This window comes from Scyliorhinus canicula, chromosome 2, assembly GCF_902713615.1.
Source record: "Scyliorhinus canicula chromosome 2, sScyCan1.1, whole genome shotgun sequence".
NCBI lineage: Eukaryota > Metazoa > Chordata > Chondrichthyes > Carcharhiniformes > Scyliorhinidae > Scyliorhinus > Scyliorhinus canicula.
In genome coordinates, this window is record NC_052147.1 from 284,517,982 (window position 1) to 284,537,385 (window position 19,404).

Below are 19,404 nucleotides of genomic sequence, written 5' to 3' on the forward strand. Positions count from 1 at the left end.
CCGTGACTCCAGTGTATGGCTTTTCTTCATGCAGAGCTGAGAGAGCTGTTCACTCTCTCACTGCCAAGCTCCTTCTGCTATATGTTCAGCTAAACTAAAAACGCAAAGTCTTTTTCCCCCAAAGGTGCCCCTGGTTGCTAAGCAACAAGGGGCTGGTTTAGCTCACTGGGCTGAATCGCTGGCTTTTAAAGCAGGCCAGCAGCACGGTTCGATTCCCGTACCAGCCTCCCCGGACAGGCGCCGGAATGTGGCGACTAGAGGCTTTTCACAGTAACTTCATTGAAGCCTACTCGTGACAATAAGCGATTTTCATTTTCATTTCATTTCATCTCATTCTTTCTCCAAGCTCTTGTTTACTTTTCATGCCGTAAGCTCTCGAAACTCAACCTCAGTGGATTTGGAGGAGAGGTAGAGGATTTGGAGAGAGCGCCATATATCTACCGCCTTCGTGTGAGAAAGTGTTTCTTGACATCACCCATGAACGACCTGGCTCTCATTTTAAGATTTGGTTTCTCCCGGCATTGACCCTTTCATTCCATTAGCTAATCTCGATCAAGTCCCATCTCAACCACCTAAAGCCCAATCTGCTCTGCATTATTGTGTAAGCATTATTGACAAGTGTTCATGGTTGCTGCTTTTATTTTATTTTATTTGCCTGCTGAATGTTTACAAGGTTAGTGACAGAACCTGTATTCTGTACAATGTTGTAATAAAATGCTTTTCATTGCCAATTGTCAGCAAGTGGGTGACATTTTTAAATAGAAAAATGCCGGATTTCCACAAGTTAGTATTTTAAAGTTTATTCTCTGGGTGCGAGCAAGCTGACAATTTATTGCCCATCCCTAATTGCCCTCGAGAGGGTGGGGGGGGGAGCTGCCTTTTTGAACCGCTGCAGTCCGTGTGGCGTAGGTAGACCCACACAGCGAGGAGGCAGTGGCGTACCGGACTAGTAATTTAGAGACTCGACTTCGAATCCCACCACGGCAGATGTTGCCATTTGAATTTGATTTTTTAAAAATAATTAAATTGTGAATCAATGCCCTTTATTACAGTAATTGTTACCCAAATTCTCCTGCACTTAATCCCCCAGCAATGTGGTTGACTCTAAATGCCCTCTGAACGAGACACTTGGTTACACCAAACCACTAGAAATCTCATTAAAAATACATTAAACCAGACGGATCCGGCTTCAACCAAGTCACCTGAAATGACCAAGACCTGTCAATCTGGCAAAATCCTCCTTACTTGTCAAGCTATTACTGTTATCACAGAATAATACCTTGTAGATAATGTCCCAGCCAACACCATCCCAGCAGAGGTGGCAGCACAGTGGTATACAGTCGGGGGGGAAGTTACCCTGGGAGTCCTCAACATCGACTCTGGGCCCCATGAAGTCTCCTGGCTTCAGGTTAAACATGGGCAAGGAAACCTCCTGCTGATTACCACATACCGGCCACCATCAGCTGATGAATCAGTTCTCCTCCATGTTGAACACCACTTGGAGGAAGCACGGAAGGTGGCTCAGACACTGAATGTACTCTGGGGCCACTTCAGTGTCCATCACCAAGAGAGGCTCGGTAGCACTACCGCAGTCCGAGCTGGCCGGGTCCCAAAGGACAATAGCTGCTAGACTGGGACTGCAGCAGGTGGTGAGGGAACCAACAAGAGGGAAAAACATACTTGACCTCATCCTCACCAACCTGCCTGCTGCAGATGTATCTGTCCATGACAGTATCGGTAGAAGTGACCATTGAACGGTCCTTGTCGAGACTTCACGTAGAGGACCCTCCATCATGTGGTGTGGCATTACCACTGTGTTAAACTGGATAGACTTCAAACAGATCTACCAACTCAAGCGTGGGCATCCACGAGGTGCTGTGGGCCATCAGCGGCAGCAGAATTGTATTCAACCACAATCTGTAACCTCATGGCCCAGTATATCCCCCACTCTACCATTACCACCCAGCCAGGGGATCAACCCTGGGTCAATGAAGAGAGCAGGAGAGGATGCCAGGAGCAACATCAGGCAGACCCAAAAATGAGGTGTCAGCCTGGTGAAGCTACAACACAGGGACTACGTGTCTGCCAAACAGCATAAGCAGCAAGTTATAGACAGAGTGAAGCGATTCCACAACCTACACATCAGATATCTAAGCTCTGCAGTCCTGCCACTTCCAGCCGTGAATGATGGTGAACAATGAAACAACACACTGGAGGAGGAGACTCTGCAAGTATCCCGATCCTCAATGATGTGGGAGCCCTGCATGTCAGGGCAAGAGATAAGGATGGAACCATTTGCTACAATCTTCAGCCAGAAGTGTAGAGTGGATGATCCATCTCTGCCTTCTCCAGAGGTCCCCACCGACACAGATGTCAGTCTCCAGCCAAGACAATTCACCCCACGTGACATCAGGGAGTGGCTGAAGGTATGTTACTTGCTTCTCCGTTGGTCTTCGCTGTTGTGTGTTTGCCTCCGCTTCGGCCGGCCGTCGTTCCTTTCTCCTGTACTTTCTTACTCTCTGTTGCCCTGTTCTGTTCATTATGGTCGTTGTCATTTCCCGTGCTCTCCTCCCAGTTTGTGTTCCCTCGTCTTTGCCCCCCTCTGGTCCCCCCCCCCCCCCCCCCCCCCCCGGCAATGCGGAAAATTGCCCAGGTATGTCCTGTACACAAAAAAGGACAAATCTAACCCAGCTAATTATGCTCCATAGGTATACTTGATCATCAGCTGCAAAGTGATGGAAGGAGTCATCAACAGTGCTATCAAGCGGCACCTACTCAGCAATAACCTGCTCACCGACGCTCAGTTTGGGTTCTGCCAGGGTCACTCAGCTCCTGACCTCATTACAGCCTTAGTTCAAACACGGACAAGAGCTGAATGCCAGAGGGGAGGTGAGAGTGACTGCCCTTGACATCAAGGCAGCATTTGACCGAGTGTGGCATCAAGGAGCCCGAGCTAAACGAGTCAATGGGAATCGGGGAAAACTCTCCACTGGCTGGAGTCATACCCGGCACAAAGCCAGAAATAGCGAGGCATCTGGATGGAAATTGTCCCATTGGGCAGACGCAGCATGGGTTCGTAAAGGGCAGGTCGTGCCTAACTAATTTAGTGGAATTCTTTGAGGACATTACCAGTGCAGTAGATAACGGGGAGCCAATGGATGTGGTATATCTGGATTTCCAGAAAGCCTTTGACAAGGTGCCACACAGAAGGTTGCTGCACAAGATAAAGATGCATGGCATTAAGGGTAAAGTAGTAGCATGGATAGAGGATTGGTTAATTAATAGAAAGCAAAGAGTGGGGATTAATGGGTGTTTCTCTGGTTGGCAATGGATGTGGCATATCTGGATTTCCAGAAGGCTTTTGACAAGGTGCCACACAAAAGGTTGCTGCGAAAGATAAAGGGCGGGATTCTCCGCCCCCCCCCCCACCCCCCCCCCCCCCCCCCCCCCACCCGCCGGCTCGCCCTGGCTTCAGAAGGTGGCCCCACGTGGCCTGGCCTGTGATCCGGGCCCACCAATCCACGGGCGGGCCTGCGCCATGGGGGCACTCTATTCCTCACGTCGGCAGCTATTCCTCCGTCATGGCCGATGCAGAGTAGAACCCCCCCCCGCACATGCGCTGGGATGACGCCAGCACACGCTGGCGCTCCCACGCATGCTCCAACTCGCGCTGGCCGTCGGAGACCCCATAGCTCTGTATCAATCCCAAACTAATCCCACTGTTCCATCCTCTCCACATTGCCCTGTATCAATCCCCAAACTAATCCCACTGCCCCGCTCTCTCCCCATAGCCCTGTATCAATCCTCAAACTAAGCCCACTGCCCCATTCTCTCCCCATAGCCCTGTATCAATCCCCAAACTAATCCCACTGCCCCACTCTCTCCCCATAGCCCTGTATCAATCCCCAAACTAATCCCACTGCCCCACTCTCTCCCCATAGCTCTGTATCAATCCCAAACTAATCCCACTGTTCCATCCTCTCCACATTGCTCTGTATCAATCCCCAAACTAATCCCACTGCCCCGCTCTCTCCCCATAGCCCTGTATCAATCCTCAAACTAATCCCACTGCCCCATTCTCTCCCCATAGCCCTGTATCAATCCCCAAACTAATCCCACTGCCCCATTCTCTCCCCATAGCCCTGTATCAATCCCCAAACTAATCCCACTGCCCCGCTCTCTCCCCATAGCCCTGTATCAATCCCCAAACTAATCCCACTGCCCTGCTCTCTCCCCAAAGCCCTGTATCAATCCCCAAACTAATCCCACTGCCCCGCTCTCTCCCCATAGCCCTGTATCAATCCTCAAACTAATCCCACTGCCCCATTCTCTCCCCATAGCCCTGTATCAATCCCCAAACTAATCCCACTGTCCCATTCTCTCCCCATAGCCCTGTATCAATCCCCAAACTAATCCCACTGCCCCGCTCTCTCCCCATAGCCCTGTATTAATCCCCAAACTAATCCCACTGCCCCGCTCTCTCCCCATAGCCCTGTATCAATAACAAAACTAATCCCACTGCCCCACTCTCTCCCCATAGCCCTGTAACAATCCCAAACTAATCCCACTGCCCAACTCTCTCCCCACAGCCCTGTATCAATCCCCAAACTAATCCCACTGCCCCACTCTCTCCCCATAGCCCTGTATCAATCCCAAACTAATCCCACTGCCCCACTCTCTTCCCATAGCCCTGTATCAATCCCAAACTAATCCCACTGCCCCACTCCCTCCCCATAGCCCTGTATCAATCCCCAAACTAATCCCACTGCCCCGCTCTCTCCCCATAGCCCTGTATCAATCCCAAACTAATCCCACTGCCCCACTCTCTCCCCATAGCCCTGTATCAATCCTCAAACTAATCCCACTGCCCCGCTCTCTCCCCATAGCCCTGTATCAATCCTCAAACTAATCCCACTGCCCCACTCTCTCCCCATAGCCCTGTATCAATCACCAAAGAAATCCCACTGCCCCGCTCTCTCCCCATAGCCCTGTATCAATCCCCAAACTAATCCCACTGCCCCACTCTCTCCCCATAGCCCTGTATCAATCCCCAAACTAATCCCACTGTCCCACCGACCATCACTCTCTGCCTCCTGCCACTCCAATTTTGGATCCAATTTGCCAAATTGCCCTGGATCCCATGGGCTCTTACCTTCATGATCAGTCTCCCATGCAGGACCTTGTCAAAAGCCTTACTGAAGTCCATGTGGACTACACTGCCCTCATTTACACACCTAGTCACCTCCTCGGAAAATTCAATCAAATTTGTCAGACGTGATCTCCCCTTGACAAAGCCATGCTGACTACTTGATTAATCCTTGCCTCTCCAAGTGGAGATAATTCTGTCCTTTAGGATTTTTACTCTAATTTCCCTACCACTGAAGTTAGACTCACTGGCCTGTAAATGATCTGATTTATACCACCTTCCTTATTGAATAACGGTATCTCAGGTGCAAATGTTTTGGAAGGTGCTATTGAAGGATGCTTTGCAAGTTGCAGGCGTGCATCTGTCGATAGCTCACACTCCAGCCCCTGGTGGAAGGAGTGAATGTTTAATATGGTGGATGAGGAAGCTCAACTCATCAATACAACAGATGAGGCTTTCTTCATTCATTCACAGGTTATGAGCGTTGCTGGCTAGACCAACATTTGCTGCCCATCCTGAACCGCCCTTTGAGAAGATGGTGGTGAGTGCCTTCTCCAACCTCTTCAGCCCATGTGGTGTAGGTACACCCACTGTGCTGTTAGGGAGGGAGTTCCAGGGTTTTAACTCGGCGACAGAAAAGGAACGGCAATATATTTCCAAGTCAGGTTGGTGAGTGACTTGGAGGGGAACCTCCAGGTGGTGGGGTTCCCAGGTATCTGCTGCTCTTGTCCTTCTAGATGGTAGTGGCTGTGGATTTGGGAGGTGCTGCCTAAGGAACCTTGGAGAGTTACTGCAGTGCATCTTGTAGACGGTACACACGGCTGCCACTGTGCATCGGTGGTGGAGAGTTTGAATGTTTGTGGAAGGGGAGCAATCAAGCGGGGCTGCTTTGTCCTGGATGGTGTTGAGCTTCTTGAGTGTTGTTGGAGCTGCACTCATCCAGGCAAATGGAGAGCATTCCATCACACCCTTGTTGTGCCTTTTAGATGGGGGACAGGAGGAGTCAGGAGGCGAGTTACGCACGGCAGGATTCCCAGCCTCTGACCTGCTCCGGTACCCACAGTATTAATGTTGTTAGTCCAGTTCAGTTCCTGGTCAACGGTAACCCCAGGATGTGTATTGTGGGGGATTCAGTGATGGTAATGCCATCTCTTGTAGGAGATGGTCATTGCCTGGCACTTGTGTGGCATAAATGTAACTTACCACTTGTCAGCCCCAAGCCTGGATATTGTCCAGGTCTTGCTGCATTTGGACATGGACTGCTTCATTATCGGAGAGGTTGCAAATGGTGCTGAGAATTGTACAATTAATAATAATAATCTTTTATTATTGTCACAAGTAGGCTTACATTAACACTGCAATGAAGTTACTGTGAAAATTCCCTAGTCGCCACATTCCAGCGTCTGTTCGGGTACACAGAGGGAGAATTCAGAATGTCCAATTCACTTAACAAGCACGACTGTCAGAACTTGTGGGAGGAAACCGGAGCACCCGGAGGAAACCCAGGCAGACACGGAGAGAACGTGCAGACTCCGTACAGACAGTGACCCAAGCCCGGAATTGAACCTGGGACCCTGGAGCTGTGAAGCAACAGTGCTAACCACTATGCTGCTGTGCCGCCTCAATTATCTGTGAACACTCCAGTTCTGACCTTATGATGGAAGGCAGGTCATTGATGAAGCAGATGGTTGGGCTTAGGACACTTTTCTGAGGAACTCCTGCAGTGATGTCCTGGAGCTGAGATGATTGACCTCCAACCACCACAACCATCTCCCTTTGTGCCGGGTATGACTCCAACCAGCGGTGAGTTTCCCCCCTGATTTCCATTGACTCCAGTTTAGCTCGGGCTCCTTGATGCCACACTCGGTCAAATGCTGCCTTGACCTTGAGCCGGTCACTCTCACCTACCTCTGGAGTTCAGCTCTCATGTCCATGCTTGAAGCAAGTCTGTAATGGCTGTAATCAGGAGCTGAGTGACCCTGGTGGAACCCCAACTGACCATCTGTGAGCAGTTTATTGCTAAGCAAGTGCTGCATGATTGCACTGTTGATGACCATTAGGGCTGGTTTAGCTCACTGGGCTAAATCGCTGGCTTTAAAAGCAGACCAAGCAGGCCAGCAGCACGGTTCAATTCCCGTACCAACCTCTCCGGACAGGCGCCGGAATGTGGCGACTAGGGGCTTTTCACAGTAACTTCATTGAAGCCGACTCGTGACAATAAGCGATTTTCATTTTCATTTCATTTCATCAATTGACTGATGATTGAGAGTCAACTGACGGGCAGTAATTGGCTGGGTTGGATTTGTCCTGTTTCTTGTGCACAAGATTCACCTGAGGAAGGAGCAGTGCTCCGAAAGCTAGTGTTTGAAACAAACCTGTTGGACTTTAACCTGGTGTTGGAAGACTTCTTCTTGTGTACAAGACATACCTGGGCAATTTTCCACATTGCCAGATAGATGCCTGTGCTATTAGCTAGGGGTGCGGCAAGTTCTGGGGCACATCTTCAGTATTATTGCTGGAATATTGTCAGGGCCTATAGCCTTTGGAGTATCCAGTACCTTCAGCCTTTTCTTGATATCAAGGGAGTGAACTGAATATCTGCAGACTGCAGACTGACATCTGTGATGTGGAGACCTCTGGTGGAGGCTGAAGGATTTGCAGCCACCTTCAGCCAGAGTGCCAAGTGGGCGATCTCCTCCTGATCTCACCAGCACCATCAATGCCAGTCTTCAGCCAATTTGACTCACTCCAAGAAACCATAAAACCGAGGGGAAGTAGGCTATTCGGCCCATCGAGCCTGCTGCACCATTCAATCAGATCATGACTGATATAGTCCTGTCTTATCTCCATAACCCTCGATTCCCTCACAGATTAAAAATCTGTCTATCTTGAAATGAAATGAAAATCGCTTTATTGTCACGAGTCGGCTTCAATAAAGTTACTGTGAAAAGCCCCTAGTCGCCACATTCCGGCGCCTGTCCGGGGAGGCCGGTACGGGAATCGAACCGTGCTGCTGGCCTGCTTTAAAAGCCAGCGATTTAGCCCAGTGAGCTAACCCAGCCCCTATCTTGGCGTTGAACATACGTAACGACCCAGCCTCTACAGCTGTCTGCGGTAAAGAACTCCACAGATTCACTGCCCTCTGAGAGAAGAGATTCCTCCTCATTTCTGTCTTCAATGGGTGACCCCCTCACTCTGAGGTTATGTCCTCTGGTCCTAGACTCTCCCACAGGGGGAAACAACCTCTCAGCATCAACCCTGTCAAACCCCCTGAGAATCCGATATGTCTCAATAAGGTCACCTCTCATTCTTATGAACTCTAATGAGGACAGGCCCAACCTACTCAACCTCTCCTCATAAGAAAATCCCTCCATACCCGGGATCAACCCAGTGAACCTTCTCTGGGCGGCCTCCAGTGCCGGTATCTCTTTCCTTAAATAAGGGGACGAAAACCATTCACAGAATTCCAGGTGGGGGTCTAGTGCATTGTATAGTTTTAGCAGTTTTTATACTCCGGCATCTTTGAAATAAAGGCTAACATTCCATTTGCCTTCCCTATTACCTGAACTTGCGGCTAGCTTTTTGTGATTTATGCACGAGGACCCCCGTCATGTGAGAGTACCTTTAAGAAATAGGTGTTGATTACTGGAGTGATGTCAGAGAGTGGGTGGAGCTGGGCTGTCTGTCAACTTTTTACTTTCATTTTAGGCTGTTTGCTGCAGGGTCTGTTTTAATTTCGTTTTCGGAGCTGGATAGCTGCAGTCACAGCCAGAAGGTGTATTAGAGTCTCTCTCTGTAATCGAAAGACTGTAAATCGATCCTTTGGTGATTTAAGACTAATAACTGCTCTTAGTAGTGACCTTAACCTGATGTGCTTCTGCTGAAAGGTGTTTTTTTTAAGTCTTCTGGATGTTAAAAGGAAAGTAAGGATTACTCAGTGTTGTATTCTCTGGGGGTTGTATTTGAATTAACGGTTGCTAAGATGTTCACTGTATATTTTAAAAAGGTTAACTCGAGTTCATAGAATAAACATTGTTTTGCTTTAAAAAATTTCTGCTGTACCCACCTGTAGAGTGGGCCATGTGCTCCCCATACCACAATCAATAAAAGGTTGTGGGTCAGGTGAACGCTACGAAACACTTTGGGGTTCTCTAAATCCTGGCCTATAACACCCATATCCTTGTGTGCTGCAGCTTTCTGCAGTTTGTTTCCATTTAAATAATATTCAGCTTCTTTATTCTTCCTACCAAAATGCTAACTTCACACTTTCCGACACTATATTCTATCTGCCAAGTTTTTACCCACTCATCTAACCTGTCTACATCCTTCTGTAGACTCCTTGCGCCTTCCCACCTATTTTTGTGTCATTGGAAAACTCTCCGCTGGTTGGAGTCACACCCGGCACAAAGGGAGATGGCTGTGGTGGTCGGAGGTCAATCATCTCAGCTCCAGGACATCACTGCAGGAGTTCCTCAGGGTAGTGTCCTAGTGGGGATGTTTATGGATGACTGCACAATGTTCAGCACCATTTGCGACTCCTCAGATAACGAAGTAGTCCATGTCCAAATGCAGCAAGACCTGGACAATAAATATCCAGGCTTGGGGCTGACAAGTGGCAAGTAACATTCGTGCTGCACAAGTGCCAGGCAATGACCATCTCCTACAAGAGAGGATCTAACCATCACCCCATGACATTCAATGGCATTACCATCGCTGAAAACAGCATAATCAGGGGGAGGGGGGTTTACCATTGACCAGAAACTGAACAGGACTAGCCATATTAATACAAATGCTAGAAATCCTGTGGTGAACAACTCACCCACTGACCCCCCCAAAGTCTGCCCACCATCTACAAGACACAAGTCAGGAGTGTAATGGAATACTCTCCACTTGCCTGGATGAGCGCAGCTCCAACAACACTCAAGAAGCTCAACACCATCCAGGACAAAGCATCCCGCTTGATTGGCATCCCTTCCACAAACATTCAAACGTATAAAATTATGAAGGGAATAGATAGGATAGATGCGGGCAGGTTGTTTCCACTGGCGGATGAAAGCAGAACTAGGGGGCATAGCCTCAAAATAAGGGGAAGTAGATTTAGGACTGAGTTTAGGAGGAACTTCTTCACCCAAAGGGTTGTGAATCTAAGGAATTCCTTGCCCAGTGTAGCAGTTGAGGCTCCTTCATTAAATGTTTCAAGATAAAGATAGATAGTTTCTTGAAGAATAAAGGGATTAAGGGTTATGGTTGTTGCACGTTTTACTATGGGCGTAAAACGCGTTTATTGGAGTGTATTAACACGCCTCCGAGTTCGACGTGTGCTTAACACTACTAGGCTCTGTTCTATGTAATTATTTAGCTCTGGAGTCGCCAGTTGCCGTATAGGCAACGTCACAAGTATTCCAAGGTCAAGTTCAAAGTAATAAAGACGATACACCGATTAGTAAAGTTCAAACGATCAATATTTATTATACAGTTATAATAAATACTCATGCACACTAAGAGACTAAGCTATAACTAAACTTTAAGTGAACAGAATACTTATCTAACAGGAACAGGCAAGGTCAGAGAACGAGGCCTTCGTCCTGGTCTTGTACTGCAGCCTTCAGCAAGCGTTCTGGTACTTGGGAGTCTAGTGGGCTTGGATCGCGTAGCGAGCGTTGAGCTTACGGTTTCGGCGGCTGGTGCTCAACGGCTGGAGTCAGGATGCAAGATGTCAGTCAGAGCCGGAGCACGAGTTTAACAGACCGGGCTCTGTGGGGAATTTGCTTTTATACCCCTCTCTAATGTCCTTGCCCCCTTCTAGGCGGGCTCTACCTTTCGGTACCGATTGGAACGTTTCCAAACGGCTACCTTCGAAATCCTCCAATGCGGGGGCTTCCCTCGATGTTGGGGGGTGGTTTCGATATTCGTTACTCTGGTGCCATCCTGTCTGCTCCACCAATTAAGTGCTACATTGAGATGGAAATGTTGCCATTGTGTGTGCCTGGATCTGGGCTGCCTCATCAGAATGTTAAGCGCTTTGCCATTAACACCTTTGGCTTGGAGATCTGCACCTGGCCAGAAAACTGGTTTGCTGCTTGCAAAATGCTAATTAGTTGAGAGCAGACTGTCTGTTCTCACTAAACAGGCTTTCCCTGCTGTCTTCCATTTTAGTTTGGCTCAGTGTCCATTTTGCGTGGCCAGCATGGCTACATTCCCTCCTTGTGATCCTCACAATCATACTATTGTGAAGGATCACCTATGTACTTTGCCTTCCTTGTGTTCTGACCTCTTGCCAGTTCCTGTTCTACTCTATTCTTAAACTATGGGAAGAAGAGAAAAATTTTTGAACTAACATTTCTACTTGGCCCTATGTCAAAGGGACATGCATTACTACAACTGGGAACCTCTACCTATCACTATTAACCTTAACCTTAACTTAACATTTCATCACTCTAAAATCTTAACCATTCACACCACAACATCACACTTCCCAACTCGGCAGTCGAGTATGGAACAATATAATACATGGCTGAATTTTTATTTACAGAGTGTTGTAATCAGTGAGGGGTTGAGGGGTTTGGTGGAATCCGAAGATGGGGGATTGAACTCTATAGATGGGTGAGGTGCTGGAACGAGAGGCTCTCCTCTTCCATTTCCTCAACCTGAGGGTCTGCACTAGTATGATGAGGATCGCGATCACCAACAGTGATTCGATTATATAGGACATGGAGTACCACGTCATGAATTTAGTACACCAGGTCTGAACCTCGCTGATCAGAGCTGAGCACTGGGGGTTTGCTGTAATTGAAGCATTTACGGTGGGGGTTGTGGGGGAAACGTGTCTTGTTTCCACACATATACATATAACATTAAACAGTAATAAGTGGGCTTCCATCATTTTGCTGTTCTTCTTCTTTCTCTTCCTTCTTCCTCCGGTATTGACAATCCTGGCTTCGACCTCTGTCTCGTCCTTTGAAACCTTTGGGATCAAGCACAGTATCTGTCAATACACAGTTTAAGACCTTTACTTGTTAGTGCATCTGTCTTTCAAAACCCAATTGACCCTTTAAAATGACTGGCTAAGTCACATCCTGTGACTCCCCTCATTTTTTTTTTTTCAAAAAGCGAATTTAAAGACCAGCATACACCTAACAATCCTTCCTTCTGCGAGCCGTCTCGCAGGCTTTGCTGATTTACCATCCGAATGTTCCCGGATGTAAATAGCATGTGGGATGGTGGCCGAAGGGCTACCTAACGTAAAATGAAAACAAACTTTGAAACAAACATCCGAATGAGTTGCGTATGGGCCGCGACGGGTACGAGTTGGATGGGATCCCCGGGTAGGGCGTGCTGTGCCATACCCGAGCTTGGCTGACCAAGGGTTGGTTCTCAGACAGGGCGGGTCCTCAGTGCCGTTTGTCCACTGCCTGAGTAACCTGGAAAGAAACGGGTACGAATGTGTTGACCATGACTTGCAGCCTCTATTTCGCCGAATAGAGGGGCACCTAAAAAAACCAAGGGAGCCAAGATGCTCCAACTGAGGACATCACTGAAGTTCTCAGAGATATCTGCGGACAAGCTATTTGGCGTGTGGCCTTACAACTTTGGAAAAGATCTCCAATCAAACCGAAGTTCTCAAAAGTTTCGGCAGACAAGCTAACGTGTATGTGAGGTGGTCACAATCTTTTCAGCTGAAAAGAAGATGTCCATCCTCCAGCTGAACAATGTACAATCCTGAGACAAACAAACATAAAACGAAGACAAACATACGTGCAGGTTCCATCAGAAAGGACATCGTTTCCCTCAAACGATTCCTATTTTACATCATCTGGACACCTCACTTTGATTCTGCCTCTGTGAACAGGGTCACAAAGGGGTTGCCGTGTCGGGAGTCAGACACCGTGTCGTCCTGCTCTCCCGGATCCCACACCCTTGTGTGGATCAGGCATGAAACTTTGGAATTGTGTGACCGGGGGTCACTTTCATCATTGCGGACAAGTCTGTAGGAATTGTCCCTGTGCCATTGTGTAGTGTCGAGTGTGTTGTCGGGGTAGTCGGGGTCGGGTGGTGGTTCTGGATATTTGAGGTAGGTGACTTCCATGGGGTCACTGGAGTCGGGGTCGTAGTTGGTGCAGTGTGGGCTGTATGGCTGTGTGCTGTCGCTGTCTTCAGAGTCAGTGTCAGTCCTGCTGTCTCTGCTGTGGCAGCCTGTGGGCGTGTCGGGGCGTGGTCTGTTGTGGTCAGTGGGCGGAGTCGTGGGCGAGTCCGTGGATGAACTGGTCTGTGAGGGGGATGGTGGAAAAGTGTCTCTGGTGGGCGGGGTGAAGTGTTCTGCTGCATCCAGCAGGACATGGTGAGCATGGTTGGCCTGTGTTCCATATGCCTTTAACTGGTTTATATGGAACCACGCGGTCTTCCCATTAGGATACTTTATTCTGTAAACGGAGGGGCTAATTTTGTCCGAAATTGAGTAGGGACCGGAATATTTTGGAGCCAAAAAACTGCTGGGGTTATAAACAGATAACATTACCTGTTGCCCAACCTGGAATTCTGTGGTGTGTACGGTCTTATTGAAACAGGCAGTACGTTGCTGTCGGCGTTTCCCTAGCTGGACTGCGGCTGCGATCTGTGCAGACCTCACAGTCTCAACTAGATCTTTAACTGCCTTTTCATGTGTGAGGGCCGTCACTTCGGGGCTTGTCATGTCCAGTCCTAAAAGGAATTCTGTACCTTTCATAGGGCGTCCGGTCATGAGTGTATGTGGTGTGTATCCTGTAGATGTGGAGACAGTGTTCCTTATGAACATAAGTGCAAAGGGGAGCACTGAATCCCATGTGGAATTATTCTCTTGAACCATTTTCCTGAGGGTCGTTTTTAGGGTCCGATTCATGCGCTCCACAATCCCGCTGGACTGTGGATGATACGCAATATGAAAATTTTGCTTTATACCGAATATTGTCAGGACGTTCCTCATGACCCGTCCTGTAAAGTGAGATCCCTGGTCCGAATCGATACTTCGGGGTAAACCCCATCTCGTGAAGATGTGGTGGGTCAGGATCTTTGCAGCTGTCTTTGCTGTATTTGTTCGTGAGGGAAATGCCTCTACCCATTTGGTAAAGGTGTCGATGACCACCAGAACGTATTTATAGCCATTCCTACAAGGGGGCAATGGGCCTATAAAATCGATCTGGAGGTTTGTCCAAGGGCCGTTAACTGGGCGAGTATGCCGAAGTTGTGCCTTCTTAGAATACCTCTCCGGGTTATTCTGAGCACAAATCAGGCAATTCTCTATATAATGTGTGACATCAGTCCTGAGATTAGGCCACCAACAGAGTTGCCTGAGGTGCCTCGTTGTTGCATCAATTCCCTGATGCCCGTGTCCGTCATGGAACAAGGCAATCATCTGATTCCTGTCCTGCTTCGGGACCACATAAAGTTGGTCCTTAATGATCACACCCTCATGTGTGGTCAGTGTGTGTTTAAAGTGCTCGTACGCAGGCACAAAGTTTCCCTTGAAAACCTCCCTGAGGTCTCCGTCCTGTTTCTGTGCTGCTACGAGATCTTTAACCTCTGTTTGTGAGACTTGTACTGCGCTCACAGGGGCGCTAGCTGGTGCGCTAGCTGGGGGGGTCCATAAGTGTCCTCTCCTGGAACCTGCCTTAGCCAATGCGTCGGCTTTTACATTCCCAGGGGGTGATGACCTATGGTGGCTGCGAACTTTTATAATGCCGAAGGTCCTGTCCTTCGCTTTCTCTAGGATATGCTGGAGTAAGGGGGCTGATGGAAGGGGTTTTCCGTCTGCGGAGACAAAACCTCGTGTCCTCCACAGGGGCAGAAAATCTGTTAGGCTATTGCAGACATATAAGCTGTCTGAATATATGTCTGCTGGGCTGGGGAAAGAATCGGGGTGGTCCACTATATACGCTATGGCTGCTAGCTCTGCTGCCTGCGCGCCTAAGTGACCTGGTAACTTCAGTGCTATTTCCTCGAGAGCGCGCCCCTGCGCGTCCTCGACGTAGATGCCGCATCCTGTGATACGCTCACCATTTAAAACTGTGGAGGAACCGTCTACATAAATCCTCAAGGGTCCACACGTGTCTGTGGGCTGGGGGCTTTGTTTTGGGTTCCCTATCTTCCTGGGGGGTGTTTTTGCTAAAAAGGGTCCTGTGTTATGCAGGGGAGCTACAATTTCACAGTCATGGGGCTGTCCGGGGTATTGGAGGTTGTCTGCTAAATATGTGTGTGTGCGTGTCCGTTTTACTGTAATGTCCCGTCCTTGTAAAAGTAGGGTCCACCTAGCTGCCCTAATCTGGCTAACTGAACCGTCCTTCAGTCGACCGTCTAGTAGTAGCTGTGTGGGTGTGTGTTCGGTTAGAATGGTGATGGGGTTTAGTCCGGTTATGTATGAAAAGTACTGTACTGCCCAGAAGACAGCAAGGAGGTGCCTCTCACAGGCTGAAAATCCTTGTTCTACCGGGTCTAACAGTCGGGAGGCATAAGCCACTGGTCTTAGCTGCTCGTGCCGTTCCTGAAGCAACACGGCCGAGAGGGTCAGATCTGTGCTAGCTACCTCGATTGCGTACGGGGAAAGTTGGTCGGGGACTAGCAGCGCGGGTGCTGCACTAAGGGCTCGTTTTAACTCTTCCACAGCGCCTGTATGCTGCGGAAGCCATTCCCAGGGGGCTCCTTTCTTAAGGAGGTCTGAAAGTGGGGCGGCTTTTGTCGTGAATCCGTCGATGTGGTTCCGACAATAGCCAACCAGTCCTAAAAACGACCGGAGGGCTGAAACATTCTGGGGAAGGGGCAATTTGACAATCGAATCAATTCTTTTGAATTCGATCTCGCGTTTGCCGTGCGTGATGACTGATCCCAAATACATCACTTTACTTTCCAATATTTGGGCCTTTTTCGGGTTAACTTTACAGCCAATTTCAGTCAAGAGTTCCAGGAGTTCGGTCAGAAGCGAAATGTGCTCTGCCTTTGTGTCTGTCTGCAGTAGTAGGTCGTCTACATACTGTACCAGACATTCGGGTCGGGAAAATTTTTCTAATCCACTTGCCAGCTGTCGGTGGAAAATGGAGGGTGAATTGTGGAATCCTTGTGGGAGGCATGTCCACGTGTACTGCTGAGTTTTAAAAGTGAATGCGAATTTGTATTGGCACGCTTTTGCCAATGGTATGGACCAGAATCCGTTACTGATATCCAATACCGTGAAGTACTTGGCGTTGAGACCCTGCTTGAGCATGGTCTCGGGACTAGTAGCTACCGTTGGGGCTACTGCGGGGGTTACTTTGTTGAGTTCCCGATAATCGATGGTCAGACGCCATGATCCATCGGGCTTCCTCACTGGCCAAATAGGGGCATTGTTGGTGGAGGCTACCGTTCTCAGTACACCTTGGTCCAACAAGCTACCTATAACCTTTTCTATTTCCACCTCTGCCTCGAGGGGAAATCTATATTGCTTTTGCGGTCGGGGGTCCTGTCCGGTAACGTGAACTGGTCTAGTCATTCTGCCACAGTCATGACGGTGACTTGCAAATGCTGTCCTGTTTCTGTTTAGTAGGGCCTTAATTTGTCGGTCGGTGTGGAGTGTAGTCAGGTCGAATGAGTACTCTCCCACTGCGCTAATCCGATTAGCGTAGTCTCCTACTGTGAGGGTGGCTGGGGCTCTGTCTGATCTAGCCATTCGCCAGACACACTGGTTCACTGGGTCGAACGACAAGCTGTGAGCGTTCATAAAATCTATCCCCAGGATGTGTTCTGCCGTCCGGGGAAGATTTTCTAGAACTACGGGGTGCCTTGTGCTAATGTTCCCTAGCTGGATCGCTACGGGTGCTGTGATATGTCCCTGCTGCGAGTGTCCGGTGAACCCGCTAAGTGTAATGGTAGAGGTGGTCGGCCACGTGTCTGAGTGTGCCGTGGTTGTGGAGTTAATGGTGGTGCGGGATCCTCCTGTGTCCCACAGTAACTCTATGGGCTTCCCTTTGACTTTCGCTGTGACTACGGGCCTCCCTGATGAGTCCCATAGTGTGTCACAGACCCAAGTGGGGGAGCCCGAACACCGTCAGTTCGTCTCGTCCACATTGGTGGGTCCTGACTGTACTGTAACATTATGGATCGGTTTTGCCTTACTGCGGTTCAGAGTGCCTGTCTGCTGGCCTCTCTGAGATCGCTGGGGTGCATTGCACTCTTTTGCCCAATGCCCTAACTGTCCACAGTTATAGCATTCCTGTCCTTTCTGTTGAGGGCTGCTTTTGCCTTCATTTACCCATGCGGGCTTCTGGTGCTCTCTGACTGCTTGGATATCTGCAGCAGCCTGAGCCTCTTCTGGGGATCTAACTTTTCCTTTTGCCTGAAGCGATTGCTCCCAAGCGCGGGACAATCTTTTCAGGACCCATTTTTCGTTATGGGCCTCTTCTGAGGGGTCATAGCTATTGCAAGCGCTCTGTCCTGCTTCTGTTGCGTGTGAGATAATTGTGCGCGTCCACTTAACCATGTTTTCGCGGGTTAAATGCGCTCTATCTAGCTGTCCGAAAACTGCGCTGAAATGAATCCACAGCCTTCCTGCGAATGCTGTGGGGTGTTCGGATCTTTTCTGCCTGCACTTATTCAATCCTTCTACGGGGTCACCTCTATTGTACCCGATGGCATCTAAAATGGCGGTGTGCATCTCCTCTAGGCTGCCTCCTGCCACGTTCTGTGGGTCGGGGAGGGCTGCTACTACACTCTGGTCTAAACTCAGCACGGTGAGCTTAACCTGCTCTCTCTCATCCAGGCCGTACATGGTAGCCTGCTGTTTTACTTTAGCGAAAAACTGGTGGGGGTCTGCGGTGGGGAGGAACGGAGTGATCTTTTCACAAGCGTCCCTTAGCTGGGTTACTGTTAAAGGGGTGGTGTAGGTTATGTCTGGGGCGCCTTCGGATTCGGCTTTTCTCTGCGTGGTTACGGGATTCATGGGTGCGGTTATGGTCTGAGCTGTGGGGGGTTGGGGTGCCTGTCGTTTCTGCTGAGCTGCGGGCGCACATGTTCCCTGAACATAACGCTGCGCTGTCTCACTTAATTCCTGCCAATCTGGGGCATTTTCCCCATCTAACTGTGCTCCAAAGGTGCTTTGGAAGCCATTCTGCACCGAAAGCAGAGATTGCAGTTCCGCAATCTGTTTCCTGCATTTCGCGTGGTCAACTGTGCTTTGTCTTTGTTCGGTCGTTGCAGCATGGAGTGCTCTCAAAGCTGCTTTGAGATCAGAACATTGCCTCTGCAATGCCTCCACCTGCTTTTCCGATTCCTGTCTTATCAGAACGGCACGTTGCACGTCCTGATAGGCTTTCTCATACTGGGTCTGGGAACTGTTCAGATGAGCTAGACAAGACTGGTGAGCCCTCTTGGCATCATCCACCTCTCTATCCTTCTCTGCCAACTTCCCTTTTAATTCCAGGTTTTCTTTCTCGATGTCCCTGACATCGACCTTATTCATCCTATTCCTCTCTTCTAAATCTGTCCGGAGCGTCCTGATGACCTCCTCTGCGCCTCGCAACTGTGCCAAACAGGACACAATCGCCATCGGCTTGCGTGCTTTACCTAGATTCTTTTTGTGTATTTGAGAGAGGTTCTCCCACCAAGTATGACCTATACTCCCGGGACCTGTCTTCTCATTTGCACAAAACTCTTTCCAAAGGGGCCATCCCTTTCCTTGTAAATATTTGCGGAGTTCCAGCTCCCACGTGGGACACTGGCCTACCCTGCTACTGTTGCTGGTCGCTGCGACCAGAAACTTTGCTGGATCCATCAGACGTTCCATTGCCTGCATGGCCATTTCCTCTGACTCTCTTTGTATAATTTGGAACAGGGGGTTGCTGGGGTGGTGTTTCGAGAAAAGGGTACGGCTTACGCTATTTTCCGATCACAAAACTACCGAAAGTTTGTCGCAACAAAAAGCTTTCAGTTTTACCTTACAGCCCTGTTAGTACGCATGCACTAAACACACTTCCGAATTTCGCTTATTATTTTGAACACCTTGAATACTTGTGATCTCTTTCTTTCTCTGCAATTTGGAGTTCTAATTCAAATTTCAGGGTCCTGGACGGTGTGGGGTTTCCACTTACAACCGTGTCCCGGCGGAGTCGCCACTAAATGTTGCACGTTTTACTATGGGCGTAAAACGCGTTTATTGGAGTGTATTAACACGCCTCCGAGTTCGACGTGTGCTTAACACTACTAGGCTCTGTTCTATGTAATTATTTAGCTCTGGAGTCGCCAGTTGCCGTATAGGCAAC